Source organism: Euprymna scolopes, chromosome 36, assembly GCF_053919585.1.
Source record: "Euprymna scolopes isolate OS-2025 chromosome 36, ASM5391958v1, whole genome shotgun sequence".
NCBI classification, from domain to species: Eukaryota; Metazoa; Mollusca; class Cephalopoda; order Sepiida; family Sepiolidae; genus Euprymna; species Euprymna scolopes.
Window position 1 is genome coordinate 54,637,209 of NC_136517.1, and position 25,173 is coordinate 54,662,381.

Below are 25,173 nucleotides of genomic sequence, written 5' to 3' on the forward strand. Positions count from 1 at the left end.
GAAATGAGGGTGGTTTCGATTCTAGTTGATGATACTTGAGTCATTTATTATTAAATAGACAATTCTCTATTGATTATTATATTGAATCTCATATATAGTAGCGAGATCAAAACTATATATAAACTAGCATTTCAGCCCGGCGTTGCCCGGGTGTTTGGAGGTGTATGTTGAACAAAAAAAAAAAAAAAAAAAAAGAGCGGTCAGTTTTTTGTAACTGAACTCTATTATGACCCCTTAACATTTGTTTTGGGATCAAATCAAGTTATTAAGTTAGATCCATGTCCAAGGAACCTATATCTAAAATTTAAAGTGTTTAGACTCAAAATTGTCGGAGGAGTTTGGTAAAGTTCTCAAAGGTCAAATCATTGAACTTTGACCCCATAACAGCTAAATTTCTGTCCGAAAACCGATCACAAAGATTTTCCCACATCTCAGTATCCTGTATATCAAATTTCAAGTCTGGAGACTAAAAATTGACAGAGTTATTGCGTAGGAAAATGTATACACAGACACGTTCACTTATATTTTAGCTTTGATCTCACTACTATAAATTATAAATACGTAATCTGCATGAATTGAAATATATTTAAGCATACCTTATAGCCGGGCAATACCAGACAGCCTACTAGTAAAATTTAATTCTCTTATTTCCCATGATAATTCGTGGTGGCCTATAGATTGTAGAGATGACTTTTTGACAGGGTTGGAATCATTCGAATGGTAATAATTATCTCCTACACTGAAGATTTTTTTTTTTCTATTGATGCAAACTGTATTTTTTTAACATGTAGCACAATCGTCAAATGTTATTTTTGCAAAACCATTTTATTCAATATATCTAATTAAAAATAGCATAGATAAAATTGTAGTCTTACACCTTATGTTAAAGTCACTCCCAAATAAAATGAGATTCTTTGTTTATACAATTACATACATTAACCGTTATCCTTCAGTTGTCTTTGAAATTGATAGTACATGGAGAAAAGAAAACAGCCTATCATTATCATTTTGCGGACCATAGTTGAGATAAACTCCATAATCTTTTCATATGGCTGTTTATACGTGCACACACACACAACCACTATAGACATTGGAAAGGAGGAGGACTGACCTGACCTTCCACCTACATAAAGCATCTTAGTAGTCCCAAATGATCACCCATATGGCACTGGCCAAGTTCAGTGTTGTTTATTGGGTGATTTGACGAGAACTGGAGTGTCAAGATATTTGTGTACAGTTATACACAGTAGAATTTAAAGTTGGTGATCAATTTAGAACATAAATTTAATGTCAAAATGATCTACTTTCGGCCCACAAGGTAATAATGATAATTAATTTCTTAACCCAATATTTTCTTAATAGAGCTAATTTATTTGTATTTGTGTGTGGGGTGGGGGAGATACTTATCGCCTTTCCACTGCAGAAAGATACAACAAGAGCGATAAAGTAGGATTGTCCCCAAGGAACTGCAAAAAATGTCTAGGAAACTCCGTCAGCAATTCCCAGTAGGAGTGCTTCAGGTTAGTAGAAATAAACTAACCCCTTCTCAAAGGGTATAGGCAATGCTTCGGAAGGTGGACCGCCTAGAACTGCACACACAGAGCCAGTAACATACATTCAACAGGGAAAGAGTTATTTCAGTAATCGCCGAGACTCTCGGCTTTTTGTGTTGAAAAAAGACAATTTCAAAAATGGCAGATTGAAAAGTTGATCCAAGAATATTAAGATTACATGTGAACATGCCAAAAAACTTGACAGTAAGAAATGTCCAGAAATTAGGACAATTTCCAAGATTTAAATAAAAACAAAAATTGTCCGTTGTCTAGTCAGGAAGTTGATGATCAGTTTTAATCATTAAAACTATGTGAAACTGATCCCCTGCTCCATCTTAGGTTAAAAAAAAAAAAAAAAAAAAAAAAAAATTGTTTTGTTTATATCATAATTTTTTTTTTTTTTTTGAATGCTAAAAAGAAAAAGAAAAAAAAAACGGAACCTCATTTTACTTTTTGAATGAACTAGTAAGGGTAAAAATCATACCAAAAATTTAAGTTATATAAAAAAACAAAACGAATATATATACTGAGTGAAACAGCCAAGGCGAAAAGGATGTAATAGTTCAAAAGCTATTACAGCAAGAATATCGTTATGTAACGACTCTTGATTGACTAAGATCTCCAATCAACAATTCCTTTCAGCCAATCAGTGAATCCGAGCATATGGTATCGAAAGTCGAAATGTTTTTCTATTGCTTTGTCATAGTAATTTTCGTCTATATATGTCCTTAAAAGCTAATTCTGGTCACTTGTCAAAGGGCCTTGACAGAAGAACAAGAAGCTTTCATAGACGACTGAACAGCATTAGCATATACACACTTAACCAGACACTTTCGCATATAAGTTAGTATGTACATCCTCTCACTAAAATGCACACCAATATACACAAACAAATCTTCATATTTTCACACATAGACGCACATGGCACTAGCAGAAATAAACACATCCTCTCAAATAAAAACCCGCTTTTCTTGCGACAATCAAAATAAACATGTACTTTGTTTCTTCTTACACTTTCCTTTCTCCAAGAAGTTCTTGCACTCATTCAGACTCTCACGCAGACGGGTTGAACCCGTTTTCTACTAAGGAAATTTCACGAGAATATCAAATTTACTAGTGGTTCCCAGTCACTTGTATATCTCTGTCAGGGGAGATGACGATGTTAGATCTTTGCAGGGAGGTGTCAATGTCCACAGCACCGGGTATTCCCAAATAGTCACTCATCTGATACTGGCCAGATTCAACGTTGCCTAACTTTAGTGATCTAACGAGAATCAGTGTGTTAATGTGATTATGCCGGACATGTATTGCATAAAGGTGTCAAAAATAAATAATTTTTTTTCTCATTCTTTCTTTTTGATATTATGTGATACTATAGGCACTCCCACCTCAGGTGTTGGGAAGTAAAAAAAAAAAAAAAGTAGTATAATAAAAAGAAGTAGGTTATTGAACAAAAAATAATAGAGAAAAGGGTTTCTTAGTAGACCATAGGTAGGAAGGTAGGCAAAAGAAACTTCACATAGTATTGTTGGTCAGGGTGTGGCGGTGACTAAAAGAGGGATTGAACAATGGACCTGAGATATATTTAGATTTGGTTTGTGGGTACTTTAGGACTGACAATGAGTTTTATGATGCTGAGGATTGGCAAGAGGGTTTTACCTCTTATGACAGTACACTTGATGAGAGTTCAGTTGGATTTCGATGTCAGTTTGAGTTAGGATACAGTTGAAAATAGATTGTGGCTCAGAACAGATGGCGAGAGGAATTGATCAACCGAATAACAGCCTTGACAGGGAGTAAATGTGGACCTTAGCATTTAGAGGGTTAGGGAGGTCACATATGAAATCAGGAGTCCAACAATTATAACCATTAAATGTGTTTTTATTTTATTTTCATATGTGTGAGTTCCCATCAATGGCTGCCAGTGTGAGAAACTATGATGATGATGATACGACCATGATGAACAAAACATTTGTGATACGCAATGTAATAGAGTTTCTGATTTGCTGAAGATTAGATACAGAAAAAATTATTTTTCCTATTTTCCTCCAAACTTAATGAATTTTACCAATAACAAATTTGCAAGTTTTATGTAACATTGTAACATTTCAACTTATAACAATTTCAGAAAATCTTTTCCCATTTTAAAATCAAGGCCACGTTTATTTTTTTTTTTATATCTAAACACTCAACTTATTTTTTTAATGCATACCAGCAAAATCCCATAGTGCTTTCTATATCAATCTGTATAATTGAGCTGTTTCCATAAATAATTAAATTCTACCCAATTTACACCATTAATGATTACTCCACTACCACCTTACATTATATCCTTGAGTGGCCTTCAGGCCTTTATAAGTGGTGACTAGCAAGTAAAAGCACAAAAAATTACTGTTAATCATAATATTGCTTTTGAAATAACATCTGCCCGTACTATTAAGAAAAGACACTTTCATAAAAAAAAAAATTTTCATTGATAGTTAAATATTCTTTAATACAATAAAAATGCCCATTTATTTTTTAAATAAATATCCTTTGCAAAAGTCAAAATAACATGAATTTATTTAAAATTGTATTATTTTAGTCAACAGAACAATTTTGGAAAAAAATTAATTTAAAATATGCAAAGTTGGAATTTTTTTTCCTTAGCAAAATCTTGTTAATGACCAATTTAGATTAAAAAAAAATGATTCAACTTGAACTACCGGGACTGTTGGTATATCTTCCATATTTCGCTTAGTTTTCATTATGTTGGATAGAATGCATAAATTAAATTGCATTTCATGCATAGAAATAAAAAAAACTAAATTTACTTTTTTTTTTTTTTTAAACACATTGAAACTTAACTTAATATTTTAAACACTGGTGGCCATTAACTTTATTTTTAAGTAAAATATTTTTACTATTTAAAAATTTTATTACGCAAGAAAATAAAAATTGAAAAAAGTTGGAACATTTTTGGTTTTTAAAGTATTTAAAAAAGGAAAATGAATAGGTAAAAAAAAAAAAAAGAAAATTAGGAAATTACTTATGAAATAAGAAAATGGCTGTGATGAATAAAGATTTGACATAAACGTAAAATTTTATTAGTTACAAAATGAATTGTTCAAAAAGATATTTACCCCTAACGTCACTAATTTAGTCACTGGTTGCCACAAATGAATTAGGATATAAATACCATCATCAAATTTTTTATAACATTTTTTTAGAACAGTTTTATTTGATGAGGTTTGTTTCTAATCAGACAGCCACAACTATACAAAAACCTAGCAGAGACCCGATGTTGCCTGGGATTGAATGATGATCAATAAATGTTTCACACTCATATTTTTGTCATTGAAATCAATGAAATAGCCCATTTTTCAATCAAATCGATTGATTGCCTGCTCTAATTGGAGACCCATCATAGTATAACAAGAGGAAGCTTCACATGCCTCCCCGCAGTGATAGCCCACAATACATTGTAGCCTACATTGCACTGTACAGAACCTACTGTTGATTTTATAACATTTTTCATATATAAAATATATATATATATATTGAAGTTTAAAATGCAAAAAGAGTCAAGTATCATGCTTCAATTGTGCTCTAAACAGAAACATTCATTTCAAATGTGCCCCTGTCATCAAAGAACCTACTATTGAATTTATATGTTCAGTATTTCTGCTTGTGTGGTAATAAATAATATGGCATAATCACATTGACACAACGGTTCCCACTGGATCACAAAAGTTAAGCAACATTGAACCTGGTCATTACTAAATGGTTGATCATTTGGGACTTCCAGGTGTTGTATGTGCTCTCCGCTTATCTTGGCATTGTTTCCAGTCATCCTGGACTTCTTGCGACTGGACTCAAACAGTGCAAATTTAGGAGAGGTGTGGTTGGAGATTGTGCAACCCTTGCCACACAATTACATGCGCAGCTGTCCTTACAGGGGGTATCCTTTGTCTTTCAAGATTGAACGAAAGCATCGGTAATAAAACTTTTCTAATGCTGTGAACTTTGGTCAAAATTGCCTGCTCCTTCTTTCATCGGATTATTTGGATTATCAATACTTATCAAAGGCATTTCAATACAAAACCTATTTAAGAATACCTTCAAGCATATAAAGCACCTTTGTAATAAACTTCATAAAAATCAGCCCAGCCGTTTTTAAGTCCTTAGGGTGAGTGAGTGAGTGAGTGAGTGTATTTGTTTAACGGCATTTCAACCTCTAAGAGTCATTTAATGCCAAAAAAGTTTTGTTGGTATAATAGATTTTCAGTTTCTTGTAAAAATTTTTTAAGTTTCTTGAAAAAGTTTATCTTTTGAAGCAAGATGTTTTAGGTTTTCTGAAAAATTGTTTTAGTTGTAAGAGATTTGTTTTTCTAAACTGAATTTTACTTGTTTGCTTTATAGGAGTTTGAATACATTTGTTTCTTTTAAATAGTTTATGATTTGTTGGGGTTCCACTTCCTGGAACACTTTTCTAATGTTTGTTGTTTTAAAATATTTCTTCTGAGTGTGTTTGTGTTTTCTACATTCTGTCAGTAGATGTTTAATTGTTAGTTGTTGATTGCAGAGTGTGCAATTTGGTGTTTCCTCCGCTTTGATTAGGTAGGAATGAGTTAATTTTGTATGTCCGATTCTTATTCGGTTTAGTACAATTTCTTCTCTTCTTCCTTTAAAAATTTTTTGTTTTTCGTTTTTAATTATTGGTTGATGTTCATGCAATTTGTTTGCAGTGCATTTGTTCCATTCCTCTTGCCACATGTTTTCTATATATTCGTTGATTTTTCTTTTTAGGTCTGTGTGTGGTATTTTAATTTTTTCCATTTGGTGGTTTGTGGCTTCTTTAGCCAGTTTGTCTGCTTTTTCATTTCCTGGGATGCCGACATGACTTGGTATCCAGGCTATTATAATTTTTTTATTGTTTTTTTCGGTTATTTCATTGTATTCTTGTATAATTTCTGTGATAAAAGGATGTTTAGATTTTACTTCAAGGGCCATGATACAGGATAGGGAGTCTGTATATATTATGGCTTTTTGTTCGTTGATGTCTTTGATGTGTTTGAGAGCTATTTTGATGGCCTGCAGTTCGGCTGTATATATTGAAGCCTCGTTGGGCAGTCTTATTTGATATTGATTTTGTCCATCTGTGCATGCTGCGCTTGTTCCGTTTATAGTTTTAGACCCATCGGTGTATATTTCTATGTATTCTGCATATTTTTCTCTTAGTTCTCCAAAGTTGCTTCTGTTAGTTATATTATTTGTAATGTTTTTCTTGTAAGTAGTAAGTGTTATGTCGGTTTCTGGTTTGTGTAATGTCCATGGGGGTCTGTCGTTTGTTTTCTGAGTAATTATATTGTCGGGGTTTTCATTGATTTGATGTATTATTTCTTTAATTCTGTGTCCAAAGGAGGGTATACTTTTTGGTTTCCTTGAATAAGAGTTTGTATATTGTAAGTTGAAGGTAGTTTTGTATGTTGGGTTTTCGGGGTTGGTTTGTAGTTTTGTTGCGTATTGTAACGCTAGTTTTTTCCATCTTAAGTGCAGGGGTAGTTCTTGGGCTTCTACATGAAGGCTTTCCATTGGAGAAGTTCGGTAGGCTCCCAGGCTGAGTCTTAAACTTTGATTCTGTATTGTTAGTAGTTTGTTTTTGTAGGATTTGTAAGTAGAGCTGTATATGGCACAACCATAATCCAGTTTGGATCTGATATGTGAGCGATATATTTTGAGCATTGTAGCTTGATCTGCTCCCCAATCTAGTTTTGATACTATTTTTAAGATATTTATTGCTTTTAAGCATTTTTGTTTTAATTTGTTAATGTGCTCCTTGAAGTTTAGTTTGTTGTCTAAAATGATCCCTAGAAATTTGGTGTGTTGTACTACTGGTATTGGTTGTCCATCTAGTTTGAGCTGTGGGTCAAGGTGGTATTTTCGTTTCCTACAAAAGTGGATACATGTGGTTTTGCTTTTGGACATTTTAAATCCATTTTGGTTAACCCAAAGGTCTATTTTGTTAAGGCAATGTTGCATTTGTCTTTCAATAGTTGGCATATTTGGTGATGAGTAAGTTATTGAAAAGTCATCAACAAATAGTGTTTTTTCGAATCCCATGTTAACATTTTCGATTATACTGTTGATTTTAATTAGAAAAAGGGTGGCAGATAGTACGCTACCCTGTGGTACCCCTGTTTCTTGTGTGTGTTGATCTGATGTTGTATTTCCTAAGCATACTTTAAATGTTCTGTGGGATAGGAATTCTTGGATAAATTTTGCTAGGTTTCCTCTGATTCCCATATTATGAATATCTTTCAAGATTCCATATCTCCACGTGGTGTCATACGCCTTTTCGATATCAAAAAAGATTGAGACCACGTGGTGGTTTCTTATTAGACCGTTACGAATATATGTTTCTAGCCGAATAAGTTGGTCATTAGTACCTTGATTTTGTCTAAATCCACTTTGGTGCGTAGAAATGAGGTTATATTTTTCTAAATGCCACATTAGTCTTGTATTGACCATCCTTTCTGTTGTTTTGCATATACAGCTTGTTAAGGCGATAGGACGATAATTGGTAGGGTTGGAGTGATCTTTTCCTGCTTTAGGAATTGGGATGATATTGGAGTCGAGCCAGTGTTTTGGAAAATTGTTAGTCCACCATATTTTGTTAATTATCTGTAAGAGAATGTTGAGAGATGTGTCTGGCATGTGTTTTAGAAATTGATAGTGGATGTCATCTGGACCAGTAGCTGTATCTTTACTTTTATGAATTGCATTTTTTAGTTCTGTTATAGTGAAAGAGGTGTTATAGTATTCTTTGTTATTGGATGTGAAATTGAGTTTTTCTTTTTCTGCGTTGTTTTTGTATTTTTGGAATTTGGGGGAGTAGTGGTTGGATGATGAGTTTTGGCTGAATTCATTTGCGATTATGTTTGCTATTTCTTTTTTGTCTATAGTTTGTCTACCATTTGGTGTATTTATATTATTTATTGGTGTTCCAAGTTTTTTTCCAGTTATTTTTCTTATTATTTCCCATGTTTTTTTTGATGGCGTGTTGTTGTTCAATTTGGAAATATAGTTTTGCCAGGTTTCTTTTTTGCTTTTTTTTATAATATAGCGTGCTTTTGCTCGTGCTTGTAGGTATTTTTGAAGGTTGGGTTTTGTAGGATGTTGTTTGAAGTGTTTTAGCATTTTTTTCCTGTTGGTTATTGCTTGCTTACATTCTATTGTGAACCATGGCGTTGATTTTGGGTGTGGTTTGGTGGAAGATTTTGGGATTGTCTTGGTTGCTATTTCGTTTAGTGTATTGGTGAAAGCTAACATAGGATCTGGTTTGTTAACTATTTCTTGATTAATTAGATTTGTGCAAAGTTTGCTAAATTCAGTCCAGTTAGCTTTATTAATTTGCCATTTTGGTTTTGATTCTTCTGTTGTAGGTTCTTGGGTTTTGAGAAAAATTGGGAAGTGATCGCTGCCACACTGGTCGTTATGTACCTCCCATTGGAAGTCCATAAATATTGTGGGGGAGCATAGTGTTAGGTCGATAGCTGATGTCGTTCCTGTGCCTGGGTGAAGGTATGTGTGTGTTTTGTCATTAAATATAGTTACTTCGGGTGATTCCAGTAATGATTCAATGGTTTTCCCATTTTGATTAATATTCTCACTTCCCCACATTTTGTTATGGGCGTTGAAGTCCCCCATTAATATAAAAGGTATGGGGAGTTGTGTTATAAGATCTTCAATTTCGGTTTTGTTTAGTTTATGTTTAGGTGGAATGTATATTGAACAAATGGTTATTGGTCGGTGAAGTGTAACTTTAATTGCTATTGTTTGAAGGTTTGTTTGGAGTTGTAATTTTATATGTGGTATCTGTTTTTTTATTATAATTGAAGTGCCACCTATGGGTCGATTATCTGCTTGTGATCTGTTTGTTTGATTGTAGATGTGGTATCCTTTGAAGTTGATGGTGTCCGTTTCTTTTAGAAGAGTTTCCTGTAGGCCGATTATGCTGGGGTCATATTGTGCTATTATATGTTTGATTTCTTCGTAGTTTGGTTTTATGCCTCTGCAGTTCCACTGTATGATGTTTTTATTCATTTCCATAAGTTCGTTTAATTATTAATTTTTTTTCCTTTTTTTTTCTGTTTGGTTTTTGTTTAGGTTTTTATATCTATTATTCTATTGGTTTGTTGTGTTTTGAGTGGTTTTTGCTTTGTGTTTACTTGAACTGCTTGGTTCCTCAGTCTCCATTTTCTCTTCCTGATCAGTTCTGTTTTTGGAGCTAGATTTTTTCCTGTGACTCTCGATTTCAATCAATTCAAATTTGTTTTCATTTTCGATTAATATTGTCTCTGTTTTTTGTTTACTTTGATTTTTGGAAAGAGGATTTGTGTTTTCCCGTTCTGTTTCCATCTTTCCAGATATTGTGTTTTTATCTTCTGCTTTTGTCCTTGTACGTGATTTGGATCTTTCACGGTTTATTTGTGGTTTTTGCTGTTCGGGTTCTTTTTTGCTCTTTGGGACTTGTTTTAGGTCATTTGACTGAGTTTTCAAAGATACTGATATTTGTTTCTTGTTTTCGTTTTGGTTAGTTTTTAAAGTTTCAATTAAATTTTTGAGTTCGGAGATTAGTTTAAGTAGGTCTTGGTTTTGGGTTGTTTGGTTTGAAGTTTTTGTAATGTCTGCGTAAGTGTTTATTTTTTCTCGAGAGCTTGCTATTTTCCTTGCTTCAGGAAAGGGCACATTTTGTTTGTATTTTATTTCGGCTATTTCTTTTTCTTTTGTGTAGATTTTGCATATTTTAGAGTATGCTGGGTGTCTTTCTTGGCAATTTGGGCATTTTGTTTCGTTTGGGCATTCACTTTCAGTATGGTTAGGTTCTTTTAAGCCACATTTTCCACATACTTTCTGTCCTTTGCATGCTTCTCTGCTATGTCCATATTTATGACACTTATAACATCTCAGAGGGGCTGGTATATATTGTTCTACTTTTTCTATTGTGTATCCGATTTTTATTTCTTTGGGAATTTTTGGTGTATTGAAAGTTAGTATGTAGGTTTTTGTAGGTATGGTTTGACCATTCCTTTTTATGTTTATTCGGACGTGATCGATTACTCCCTGTTTTCTTAGGGCATTTTCTATTTCTTCTGCTGTAGCCAAGCTTAATTCATGGCTTTTTATAACACCTTTTGATGTGTTTAGTCTTTCGTGAGCATAACTTTTGCATTTATAGATATGGAATTTTTCCATCTCTAAGATGTTTTTTGCGTCTTTATAGTTGTCGACTGTGACAAGTAGATTGCCATTTTTCATTTTTTTTGCTGTTTTTGGGTTGCTGTTTTGAGACAGAATTTTTTCGATTAGGAATGGAGATAGATCGCTGATCTTTTTTCCTTCCAAGGTTTCGATTACTATGAATCTTGGATATTTTTCTTTATCAATTATTTCATAGTTATATTCTTGTTCACTGTCTGAGCTGGTTACGTCAGAGTGGGTTCTTTTCGATTTTGTAGTATTTTTTTGATTTCTGGGTTTTTTGTTTGGGTTTATTATATCCATAGAAGTTTGTTTAGATTTTCATCTCTCTTGCTCCCCACCCTCCTCGGAGCCCGAAATTGGGAGATGTAAGGGGGGAAACCCATTCGCCCTTTCATCCCAGGGATACAAAAGAGATATACTCAATTGATTGAGTTTGTTCCATCATTTCCTGTTTCCTCCTTTAGTTTTTTCTTTCCCAGTTTGATAGAAACGTTCGTTAGGGAGCAGTTGTGTGGTTTTTGTCTCATCAATTGATTGGCCCTTGCCATCGCCTTCTAACACTTAACTGGTTTGTCTATGTTTGTAATAATGAAATGTATTATCTTTGGATTAAGTTTTTTTATTTATTTTTTTATTTTATTTAGATGTTATAATTGACATTTTCAGTGTAAGTGTTAGGGCTTGACATGACTAGCCGATTGGTTGGATCGGGCCTCTCCAACCGCCCGTCTAGCCTAGTACAAGGCCAAAGTAGAGTGTTGCTACAGGTACCTTTATTTTCCCTAGGCATCGGTTGCTCAGCCACCAGGATCCTTTTCCTAGGCATCACGGGTTGCCACCCACGGCCAACAGGTAGCCCCGTTGAGGGACTTTTACCCTCTGCAGGGGGAACAGTCGGCATATTCTAATGCCCTGCCGACAGGGTCAACCGGGAAGTAGAGAAGGAAAAAAGGAGGGGGGAAGGGGAGGGGGCTGTTGTTTTTATTTTGTTTTTGTAGAACATAATTAAGTTTTACAAAAGAGAATAGAAAACAAAAACAGAAATCGATGTAGGTGCGTTTCGTCTCAGGAAGCCAATAGGCAGCCTGATCTGGTAGCACCAGAAGTCCTTAGGGAACAAGCTCACAAAAAGTGTGTTTTAAATAATAGCAGAGATAGGGGTAACACATCTATGATACAAAATAAGAAAGACTGCTACAATCCCTACAGTTCATAAATTATTCTTGAATAGAAAAAATTAAAAATGTAAATACTTAACACCAAGTTGTATATAGAAACATGTTTACTTATTAGCACAACAGCTGCTGTAGCGTTAATGTGTCTTAGCACTATGGAGAAAAAAACAAAAATGATTTTGAAATAAGAGCTAATATCAAATATTTGAATATTAATTGTGTTGACTTTAATTCTTTCATACTGATCACACTTTAAAAAAGTATCTTGTAGAAAATAGAACCAGAACATGTTTAATTATGTATTAATCCAAATAGCAAACCACTAGGAATGAGAGCTTTGGGCTAGCATTATATGCTGGTAGGCATAAAAATGTATGAACACGGTGAATAGGCCCTCATTAGAACACATGTTTTACACCATTCATTGAAGAAAATAGAAAATACTTGACTGGGGGTGAAGGTAGGGGGTGCTGATGAAAACCCAAAAATATCTTTCAGTAAATATATTTGTCATGAATTTTTTTTTTTTTTTTTTTCAAATGTTACTTCATTTTAGAGAGGGACAGGGCATCCTACTAGATGCCAGACATTCCAACAGAGATCTTTTTTTTTTTTTTAATCTAAGCGCCTCTTTAAGAGCAGTTGTTTGTATTTCTCTTTTGCACTTGGTTCACCGGACATTTGCCAGGTAGGTTTTAAAATTCTTTTTCACGAGTCCCTGTGCTCTTATAATTACTGGAATAATGCAAAAGATTCTTCTTCCAAGTAAATTTTTAAATAAATAAAAACTTTTAGATTTTGTCTTTCAGTAACACCGTGGTAGTTCGATAAACCATGCTTGTGCTTTCAGTGTGTCAGTCACATTTGTTCCCAAAGTGTGATTTATTGTTGGAGGTGTTAATTACAACCATATTTTCTCTACAGATTTCATTTTTTTTCAGGTTCACAAGAATGTTTAGTTACAGGTGTTTTTCGAAAAAAAATTCTTGCGGGTTTTAGACTCATTTATAATTTGCTCAAAGAAAAGAAAAAAAAATGTTTAATTTGTTAAAGTTACTCCCCATGTGTAGTTCTTCTCTTATATCTACCTTCTCTTAGACACGGGTCCTGTGTCTGTATTTGATATAAGGGAATCAAGATGTTCTCCATTAATCATATTTGTTTAAATTTTACTTCCCCATAAAAGTTTTTGGAAAACCCTTACAATTCTGTCTGCGACTATTTACTATTAAGTTTCTTCTTTTGTACATAGACTTACTACATTTAACAGCGTCTGGTCACTTCCTATGACAATAAGCTAAGAAATCCAAGTCATTGGTTCTGCATAGTCAATATGTATTTTGAATTATTCGGACTTCTGTTCTTATCTTGAATGTTATTCACACAACCTTTCAGACAACTTCTTCAGTTTGTTCTATCAATTAGGATCAAGTAGAATTTTTTTTGTATCACCAACACTGAGTATTAAACCTTCAACCTCCAGAAGAGTGTCATTTACAAAAAGGGCAGAAGTTTAACTAATACTTTTATCTGTTGCTCCTTGGACCCATGCAGACAATTCTAGTATGAATTTTGGAAGCCTTAAACCCATTGTTAGTGCAAAATTTTGTTGAAAATTCAAAGACTCCCGTTTTCTTTTTTATAACCTTCGTTTATTTCCTGGATAGGGTGTGTGTGCACAACTCTTCTACAACCCACACCACTGACCGATCATGACCAAACCTATGATGATGGTCCTTCACCTAGGGATGGTGCACACCATTTTTCAAGGTCATAGCCTATGTATATATACTCTCCTACGGCCCACACAACAGGACCGATCATGACCAACTCTGACATGATGGTTTGACTTAGGGATGGTACACGCCATTTTTCAACGTGAAGGTGATATTTAGTGCGGCTCTTTGTAAACTCCTCCAGCTAGGGATGCTGTACACAGAGTTGGGGTTCGTTACCACATTGAGCGTTGCCACAATGGCACTGGTCAATTTCTTTGTGAATTTGATTCAGATCACCCTTCTCCAACCCCCATCGCCTCAACCAATTAAACAAATGTTAATTGTTTCAATTTTTATGTGCATAAATGTTAACTTTGATATAATCTATTTGATTTAAAGTTCATGGTTGCATTTCAGTCACTTCAGGATGTAGTAATTAAAATGTTAAACACCTTAAGCAATAGTTGCTCTTACAACATCCACTTACTGCAAAATTGCCCGTGAAGTGGGTACCTGAGTGTACAGCAAAGTCCTGGACTTCTTGCCACTGGACTCAAACAGTGCCAATTCAGGAGAGGTGTGGTTAGTAATTGCGCAACCCTTGCCTCATAATTGCACGTGCAGCTGCCTCTACAGGGGGTATCCTTTGTCTTTCGAGACTGAATGGAGGCATCGCATCGAATATAAGTGTTAAATTTGATATAATCTATTTGATTATAGTTCATAGTTGGATTTCAGTCACCTCAAGAGGTAGTTAAGAAATTTTTAAACACCTTAAGAAATAGTTGCTCCCACAACATCCACTTACTGCAAGGGTGCTTTTGCGCGGATATTTTGCTAGTATATACAAGGTGTCCGTAAAGTTACTATACAGTCTTATTGTTTTATATTTGTATTAATAGTTAATATTAATAATAAAATGTTAATATTAATAGTGTGTGTATATATATATATATATATATATTATATATACACACAGGGTGTCCATAATGTAGCCAGACTTTGTGGACACCCTGTATATTAGTGACCTTACCTTATTCATAATTAATGATTCTTATCTATATAAATTGAAAATGTTCATGTAGTTTTAAATAATTTGTCCGCTTACCTATTTCTTGACCGCCCTGTCTTAAGTTGGATATAAGAAGCCATTACTGCTGTTAAAGGCATACACAAGGTCAACAATACATTTGTTATCTTTTATATATTAATACTAAGGCTATGAAAAGAAAATATTCTTTTCATTATTTTTACTCGAGTATATATCAGTTAATATCTTATGTTTTTATATAGAGTGATGTGGTTCTGGATTGATTAACTGTGTTGGATACTCGAGAGTCAATAAAATATTTTCGTCATAGCCCTAATACTTGTATATAGTTTAAGCCGTTAAGTTAAAAAGGCTGATTTAAACAAACGTAATTATAATCAAAGGTTTTCTACTTAGGCAAGTTTTTGTGTTTTAACTTATTTTAACATGTTTTTCTTACAAATAAATGCAGTTTATACACGTCAATTTAAAAAGACTGATGTAAACAAATATACAACATATATCTTTATATTTTCTTTAACATTTTTTTCTCTTATTCTTCTAGGGCCAATGGGTGGCTTAATATTATATTTAATTCAGAAACAATACTCAATATGTAATCATAATATTGGTCTGTCAGTTTTTGGACAGGTTAATTTTTACCAATGATACTTTTGCTGCTATTACTAAACATCTACAAATTTCACAAGATCCTCGATTTCTTAATCCATGTCAAGCCAATAAACATAACTTCTCATGAAGGCTTTCATCCAGCAATTCCAGAATACAGGGTTCTACAGACAAATTTATCTTTCGGTAACAACTAAATAGTTTCGTTTACAAGCCAAATAGAAAATTTACTAGCCAAACCCATATGATTTTTAGAATATGACATCTTCGTTTCATGATGAGTATGTACATTATAAAAATGTGTTTTTTTTTAATAAGTGTAATTCTAAATATGCAACAAATTTTATGTTGATACTTGAAGGTATAAACATTCTAATTTCTTCAGATATTTTTTAAACAGCCTTCGTCAAAAAAAAAAAAAAAAAAAAGTATATTCTATTAAACTTTTGTTTAAATAATTTAACTTTGTTCATCTATATATATATATAAAAGCCAACATGTGTGTGTGTGTGTGTGTGTGTGTGCATTTTCCCTGTATGTCTGCCAAAGGCTTTTTTCGCTGGGCTTCTCAGTCAGGTCACTCCTTAAAACTTTTTATATACTCCTTAGATAATAATATCTACCAGTTATAACCGGGGGTCGTGTCTATCTTTAATTTGCCCGACTTTTACACGCTATTTTCGATTTTTTTTTTTTTATTTTTTTAAAATCGCCACGTCTTCGTTACGCTTTTCAGTATAAAAAAAAAACGAATTCTGGGGCGGGGCAAAACAAACTGGCTTGCAGCGCCAAACTTAAATCGCGATATGTTTCACCTTAATAAGGTCAAACTACGCGGCTTAACTTTCTCGCACCTGTCAATTTCACTTTATAAACGTTAAATTAAGAGACTTTTCACTTCCTTCCCCCTTGTGGCCGAGATAGTTAGGTCTCAGGGTTTTTTCTCCTTTTCGTTTCTACTTTCGCGTCAAGGATTCGGGGTTCGAGCCTACCTTCTTACTAAAACGTTTTTTTTTCTTTTACACCCCCAATCACCCAGCAAACGTTTTTTTTTTCTTTTACACCCCCAATCACCCAGCAAACGTTTTTTTTTCTTTTACACCCCCAATCACCCAGCAAACGTTTTTTTTCTTTTACACCTCCAATCACCCAGCAAACGTTTTTTTTTCTTTTACACCTCCAATCAATCACCCAGCAAACGTTTTTTTTTCTTTTACACCCCCAATCACCCAGCAAACGTTTTTTTTTCTTTTACACCCCCAATCACCCAGCAAACGTTTTTTTGTCTTTTACACCTTCAATCACCCAGCAAACGTTTTTTTTTCTTTTACACCTTCAATCACCCAGCAAACGTTTTTTTTTTCTTTTACACCCCCAATCACCCAGCAAACGTTTTTTTTTCTTTTACACTTCCAATCACCCAGCAAACGTTTTTTTTTCTTTTACACTTCCAATCACCCAGCAAACGTTTTTTTTTCTTTTACACTTCCAATCACCCAGCAAACTTTTTTTTTTCTTTTACACCTTCAATCACCTAGCAAACGTTTTTTATTCTTTTACACCTTCAATCACCTAGCAAACTTTTTTTTTTCTTTTACACCTCCAATCACCTAGCAAACTTTTTTTTTTTCTTTTACACCTTCAATCACCTAGCAAACGTTTTTTATTCTTTTACACTTCCAATCACCCAGCAAACGTTTTTTTTCTTTTACACTTCCAATCACCCAGCAAACGTTTTTTTTTCTTTTACACTTCCAATCACCCAGCAAACGTTTTTTTTTCTTTTACACCTTCAATCACCTGGCAAACTTTTTTTTCTTTTACACTTCCAATCACCCAGCAAACGTTTTTTTTTTCTTTTACACCTCCAATCACCTAGCAAACCTTTTTTTTTCTTTTACACCTCCAATCAATCAGCAAACGTTTTTTTCTTTTACACCCCCAATCACCCAGCAAACGTTTTTTTTCTTTTACACCCCCAATCACCCAGCAAACGTTTTTTTTTCTTTTACACCTCCAATCACCCAGCAAACGTTTTTTTTTCTTTTACACTTCCAATCACCCAGCAAACGTTTTTTTTTTCTTTTACACTTCCAATCACCCAGCAAACGTTTTTTTTTCTTTTACACCTTCAATCACCCAGCAAACGTTTTTTTTTCTTTTACACTTCCAATCACCCAGCAAACGTTTTTTTTTCTTGTACACCTCCAATCACCCAGCAAACGTTTTTTTTTCTTTTACACTTCCAATCACCTAGCAAACTTTTTTTTTTCTTTTACACCTCCAATCACCCAGCAAACGTTTTTTTTTTTCTTTTACACCTCCAATCACCTAGCAAACTTTTTTTTTTCTTTTACACCTCCAATCAATCAGCAAACGTTTTTTTTCTTTTACACCCCCAATCACCCAGCAAACGTTTTTTTTCTTTTACACCCCCAATCACCCAGCAAACGTTTTTTTTTCTTTTACACCTCCAATCACCCAGCAAACGTTTTTTTTTCTTTTGCACTTCCAATCACCCAGCAAACGTTTTTTTTTCTTTTACACTTCCAATCACCCAGCAAACGTTTTTTTTTCTTGTACACCTTCAATCACCCAGCAAACGTTTTTTTTCTTTTACACTTCCAATCACCCAGCAAACGTTTTTTTTTCTTTTACACTTCCAATCACCCAGCAAACGTTTTTTTTTCTTTTACACTTCCAATCACCCAGCAAACGTTTTTTTTTCTTTTACACTTCCAATCACCCAGCAAACGTTTTTTTTTCTTGTACACCTTCAATCACCCAGCAAACGTTTTTTTTTCTTTTACACTTCCAATCACCCAGCAAACGTTTTTTTTTCTTGTACACCTTCAATCACCCAGCAAACGTTTTTTTTTCTTTTACACTTCCAATCACCTAGCAAACTTTTTTTTTTCTTTTACACCTCCAATCACCCAGCAAACGTTTTTTTTTTTCTTTTACACCTCCAATCACCCAGCAAACGTTTTTTTTTTCTTTTACACCTCCAATCACCTAGCAAACTTTTTTTTTTCTTTTACACCTCCAATCAATCAGCAAACGTTTTTTTTCTTTTACACCCCCAATCACCCAGCAAACGTTTTTTTTTTCTTTTACACCTCCAATCACCTAGCAAACCTTTTTTTTTCTTTTACACCTCCAATCAATCAGCAAACGTTTTTTTTCTTTTACACCCCCAATCACCCAGCAAACGGTTTTTTTTCTTTTACACCCCCAATCACCCAGCAAACGTTTTTTTTTCTTTTACACCTCCAATCACCCAGCAAACGTTTTTTTTTTCTTTTACACTTCCAATCACCCAGCAAACGTTTTTTTGTCTTTTACACCTCCAATCACCCAGCAAACGTTTTTTTTTTCTTTTACACCTCCAATCACCCAGCAAACGTTTTTTTTTTTTTAATAGGGTTGTTTTGATCTAAACCCTGCCCCCAACACACACACACACCTCCAAACACCTGGGCAAAGCCGAGTGAGTACCCTCCGCTAGTTTTATATATAAAAAAAAAAAAAAAAAAAAAAAATTGAAAAGATATTTTTCACTCAGTAGTGAGCTTTAGAATATCGTCAGTGAAAGAAATGCAATCGCCAAAAGATAAGCGTTTCATTATTTCTAGACTCCACTTTGAAAAATCACTCGCAAATGCGACAGTTTCACTCTCAATGTAGAGTCCTGAAATATCTCACAAAACTCCTCCAATGCTTTTTAATTCAGTGATGTTGCTATCACTCTTACATAAGGGTGGAGTTTGAATGAAAAATTTTCGGCGACATTTAAATGTCAGAAGTAAGCTCAGAATACAAGTCTATGAAATATGATTTCCGGACAATTTTTCTAGCAACAATTATTATTTTTTTTTCCATTTATTATTCCATGGTCTTAGAACCATTCACAATAAACAAAGATTGCCAAGCTAATTAGGGAATGCATAAACTTAGGAACATCACGATAGTTAGCCAATACAAAACTTCAAAAATGTGACCGTGATATATCTTTATTCATACAATTTTGAGGCAGTATGTTCAGGACTACAGAACATAATGCCAAAGGAGATCACCAGTACATCTGAGCAAACACCAATGTGATTATGCAGAGGGCCTAATGTGAATGTATATCGTCACAGGTTTGGTCTGTTCAGCCACAGCACAGGGCAGTACTTAAACATTGCAGCAGTGAGGCAAGAACCATGACAATCTGTAGGCAACAGAAGCATTCCAGCAAGAAGACAGCAGATCTAATCCAAGTAGATCATATCTATCCAGAAGGAACAGGGTCACGGTAGGGAATATGTATATCTTATTTTCGATGGAAAGAATTCCATTGCAAATGTATATAAAAAAAAAGAAAAAAAGAAAAAAAAAACTTTTTCTTTAAATTGGTTCTCCATCTTTACAGGCGATTCACAGTAGGAAGTGGTAGGACTTTTTTAAAATTCAAATACTGATGGTAATGGACGGTCTTCCATTTGTAAAACAAATCTTCCATGTAAAAATATTTTCATTGAAAATATACCTTGCACTCTTTGTTCTATTTTGCTATCTTTTTTTTTTTTTTTTCTGCCAACATTTATGTTTCTGTTGCATGGACTATTGCTGTCAGCTGTCAGTTTTCTTCACTTCTGTGGCAAAAATAAATGCTTATCCCAAGTTACTAGCATTAGTTGTAACATACAACACCTGTAAAATTATATATCTCGTCCATTGTTGATGAAGACCACAAACATCATTGCTTTGTAATTGATTGGACTTAGTGGGTCCGCAGATGATTTGTCAAACCAATGCAGGCTTGAAAGTATCATCCCAGGTGGAGCTTCTATGGTCAGTAGCTGTTGTTAAGCTGCTTGCTGCCTTCAACTTGTGGAGTGTGCACTTTCCTAAAGCCTCTGTTGATTGAACCACACCACTCACATCTATTCTTTGCTAGCACCTTCTATGATTCGGTACATATGCCCGAGGCTTTGAGGGACACTTTAGATTGTCTTTGAAGTGTTTCTTCTGGTCGCCTACATGCCTTTTTCCGCTCGAAAGTTCACCATACAGAAACTGCTTTGAGAGGTGCTCATTTCAGATACACCAGTCTAGTTCAACGAACCCGAGACTTCTGAAGTAATGTAAAGATAGGTAGTAGTTTGACCTTTTCCAAAATACATTATATATATATATATATATAATGTATCAGTACTGTATGTGGACGACTATAATGCTCCCTATCTTGGGTTGAGCATATTGGGAAGTGATATACAAATTACCATTAGCGTATGAAGCGATACTCTTTGTGTAAACAAATCAAGCTTAGGTAATTGGACAATGTCAGAACATTGTTAATTCACTGCCCGAATAGCGCAACGGTTAGAAGCCCTATCATATAGGCGGTCGGGTTTCGGTCCTGGCTTGATGTAGTTGCTTGTCTAACCGCACTGACGAGCTGTAAAACAGCGAAACAGTACTGTATGTGGATGACATTATATATATATATATATATATATATATATACACACACATATTGTATCAATAAAAAGTGAATCTACATAGGTTGTGACTATCCGTTACATCTCTGCATTGTATTGCTTTCTATAAAATTCTTTCACAAACACACTAGACAATCCTTCAAACTACATTTGTAACCCTACTGCTCCCATGGACTACTGTCCACAGTTGTGGTGTATTACAAAGTCAATGAGATCCCCAACTGCAGGATCACAAATGTAACATTGTCTAGCCTCTGACTCAAATGTATTCAAGCATTCATTTGCCACTGGAGCCATGCATATAACTTCAATTTTAGCTCAGAGATATACAATATGATCAAACCCTAAGTCTGTGTGGCAACAAGTTTCACACCAACGGGTTTCCAGAGATATTAAAACTGTGCTTTCGCTCTCCGAGATCGGTAGTCCATCGCTGGTCATTATTTGTGGGTTTTCTTTTGTCTTTTTTTCTTTCACAACAGATCACTGTTTGATTTGAAGACTTCAGAGACTAGTAGGGGATGCCCTTTTCTCTTCCTTGCAACCTCTTTCTCACAGAAAGCGCTTGTCTGAGCTTCAATCTATGGTCCCCTCCCCCCTTTGTCAAACATTCACAAGAAACATTTGTCTAACTGTAAACACTATAATTTCCCCCATTCTTTATCTGTGCCTAAACCTAAACAGATTCCATGAACAAAGCTTTTTTTCTTAGCACTGCATGCCTGTAGAACTCTTGTTTGCCTGCTTTCCAGCTGACTACAATATGGTCGTCTTCAAGTTCAATGTAAAAAAGTTCTTGATGAGCCATTCTCCTTAAGTAATCCAATTTACCAAATTTACACTAAAAATTACAATGATATTGTCTCATTGACGACTGTACACTCTTTAACCCTTATCCTTAAGTGGCCTCTGGGCCTTGATAAGTGATAACTTTGTAAAAAAAAAAAAAAAGGTCTGGTTTGTTTATATCTGAAAAACTGAATCACTTTCAGAACATGGAAAAGGTAAAAAATAATTTAGTTGGCAATTGTTCTTTTATCAAAAATAATTATATATATATATATATATATATAAATCCGTATTCCTGTCTGTTTCTTTCTTTCTTTCTTTGTTCACAATTTGATTAATATATACAAAAGCTTCCTTAATTTCCTTTCTCATTTATTTCTATATATAGTATGACTAGCAAAGATACCCGTGCTTCGCACGGAGCTTTGTTGCGCACTCGGGTACCAAAATCTGTGGGCGCCTTTCCAGTAAGTTGATGTTGTAAGAGCAACGATTGCATAAGGTGATTAACATTTTAACTACCTCTTGTAGTGACTGAAATTCAATCAGGAACTTCACAAAACATTTTCATCAAAAAGGAAGGTTACTTGATGTTACATAGTAAATTTTTCATTGAAGTCATTTTCAACTCTTGCTTAAATTTTATCTTGCACATTCAATACTAAAAACTTACCACAATCAGATCATGTCAGTTTTTCCTCATGTCCATTTCTCGAACTTTTCACTAAAGAGCCTCAGGGTAAACTACATTTCTGCTGCTTTGATTTGGAGCCAGAATGTAGAGTTTTTCTGAACTTCCTGTCCGGCTGATGGAGACGTAGAACAATACCGTGACTGAAGCAGTCTGATGTCAAGTCTATGCCAATGGTGTTAATGTCTGACCTTGACTTTTGTTTATGCTCATTGCAAAACACACCTTCACAGGAAATTGGAGTCTCCGGAATTTAAATGGAAGTACTGAGTCCGATGGAACTAAGGGGATCCTTGGCAGTAGAACGGTTTCGCCTTTGTAGGGACCACAGGAAATGGTGGCCTCAAGTACATTGGTGTGCAATCTGGTGATAACACATCTGGTTCCGTTTGTTGTTTTTGGCGGTTCCAAGGATCGAAGAATCATGATTGGCGATCCAATTTTGAGATTTAAAATGTGTGGAGGCATTCCAGATATCTCCAAAGAGTTTAAAAACTCCACAGGGTAGTGAACAGCTTCATATTCATTAGTAGCCGAATCAACTGACTTGTATTGCTTTGTGTCTCCTGGAAATTCATCCATTATTGAATTGTTCAAATGATTCACATTGCTGTTTAATGGCGAAATAATAGCCCTCTCAGCAAGCCAATCCGGTGATTTTCCATTGTTTTGCAGGTCTGGGTACACTTTGTCTTTCAGTTGCTTCTGATTACCGACACATTTACCAAGCGCAGTTGGAATCTTAATTGTGTCAGGTGAAGAAGTGATAGGAAACTGACCATTACCGATTTGGAGAAGCAATTTTGAGAAGTCTGCTGCAGCTGTGTTATCAGAGATATAGGCTCTCATATTAGTAGTCAGTCTCTTCACTATAACGTGCCTCCAGAGATAGGATTGTTTCAAACTTGCATTGACAATGTTAGCCCTTGTGCCATTTTTAACCACTGGGAGGATTTGACGGAAATCACCACAAAATAAGGTTGGAATGCCACCCATGGGATTCTTGTTTCCTGTGATGTCTTGCAGTGTTCGGTCAATTGCTTCATAAGCACTCTTGTGCGTCATTGGGGCTTCGTCTACAATGATTGCAGAGGTGTCTCTAATTACATTTGCCAAGGCTGAGTTACCAGTAATTTTGCAAACTGGCTGATCCATTCGATGAGTATCCAAGGGTACTTTAAAAGTGCTGTGAAGAGTGCGGCCACCTTGTAGTACAGTAGCAGCAATGCCACTGAATGCTGTTGCAAGCACCATCTTTCTCATGGATCTAATCTTTGCAAGGATCAAATTGATTACAAAAGTCTTGCCCGTACCACCTGGAGCATCAAGAAACATCATGTTTTTGTTCATTTCACCTTGTGCTTCCAACATTGCCATGAATGAATTGTAAACTTCTCTTTGAGAATCGGTCAGTTTTTCTTGCATATTTTCTGCTTGTAGGGAAGTTCTTCAAGATTATAAGTAACTTCACGTTGATACTCTCTCGCGAGTCTTTCATCTCCCCCTTGCATTGGTGCAGGTAATCCATAGCTTGCCAATGGTTGACCGCACATAAGGAGAACTTTTTCTTCAATTAGACAAAGAGTTTTATTGTAGATGTCCTCATTAAAATCTGCTTCTGGATTGTTAACTTCTTGCCTGTATCTGTGAAGAATGTCTTCAGATATTACATCACGAAAAGCCATCCAGATCTCAAGAGGATTTCTTGGCTCACAGGCTGTTAAAATTATCACAAATAGGCTTCGCAAATTTGAAGGTGATTGAGTGGCACTTGCCTCTCCTACTGCTTGATGCAAGTGATGGTCATTTTCTAGAAGGCCTCGAGCAAGGCACGCTGCTCTGTATGTTTCAAACACCTGACCATTGTATGCTCGCAAATTTTGAAATGAAGTTGGACCAGCAACCTCATTGAGCAACAGGCGTAAGAAATAACACTCCCCTGCTTTTGGACTAATCGTGTAGATTCTCCCAATGCATGGTGCCTTCCAACATCATCATTTTCAGTACCTTCAACTTGTACCCCACGCATTCTTCTCATCCATTTCTTTGTCGATTTGTTCCAAGTGTAAAACTCAGGGACTTCTACGTATTTGAGACCCCTTGCAAAGTCATCCTCATGGCAGAGTTGAAAAAATGCTGTCAAAGTTGTGGCAGGCGGTGGACCTTGGGCTCGTTCCAGAGCAGTATCAGCTGAGAACATGACACGCTGCCCATTTTCAAGATGAACAGAAAGTTGTACAATTGGGGGGAAATGTTCATGGATGGGATGTTCCAATATCCTCCAGGCTGCCTCTGAACTGCCGACATACCTTGCATTCTGGAACTGCTGGATCTCATCCACAATGTGACTTTGTACTTGGCCTTGTTGGTTAGCTGCTCCATCAGTTCTTTGTAGTTCAAACACTGCTTGATCACATCCTTTATTCACGTATTTGAGGACATATTTGATGCTTTGGATCGAGCTGCAAATTTCTACATTAATGTGAGCGTTGAACTGCTGAAGGAGGACCTTGTTGTACGGAACAATCCACTGGTTTGTTATTTCTTGATTAACATACCGACCATTTCTCTTCATCCTTATTGTACCAGTCTGGCCTCCATCTTCTGGTTTTCTTCGCCTGTACTTGGGGTAAGAGTCTTGGCCTTGCTTGGTACACTGAAGAAATTCTTTTGGGTATTTTTTGGAACATTTGTTGTCAATCATACATGGACAATTTGGATTAAATGGTCCACAAGGTCCATGCACCATATGTGCCATCACTTTAGCATGAAGATCAGGATCTTCCTCTTTGTCAGGGATCTCTGCAGATATGCAGAGATCCATTTTTTCTGGTAGAAGTTTGTCCTCTGGGGCC

The 25,173-nt window shown here is 35.2% G+C and overlaps 1 protein-coding gene across 3 annotated transcripts in view; it reads right to left on the reverse strand.

The window, feature by feature from the left end:
- Positions 1–25,173, reverse strand: part of LOC145260499 (uncharacterized) — a 139,936-nt gene that overhangs the window by 85,465 nt on the left and 29,298 nt on the right. The window lies entirely within an intron of this gene.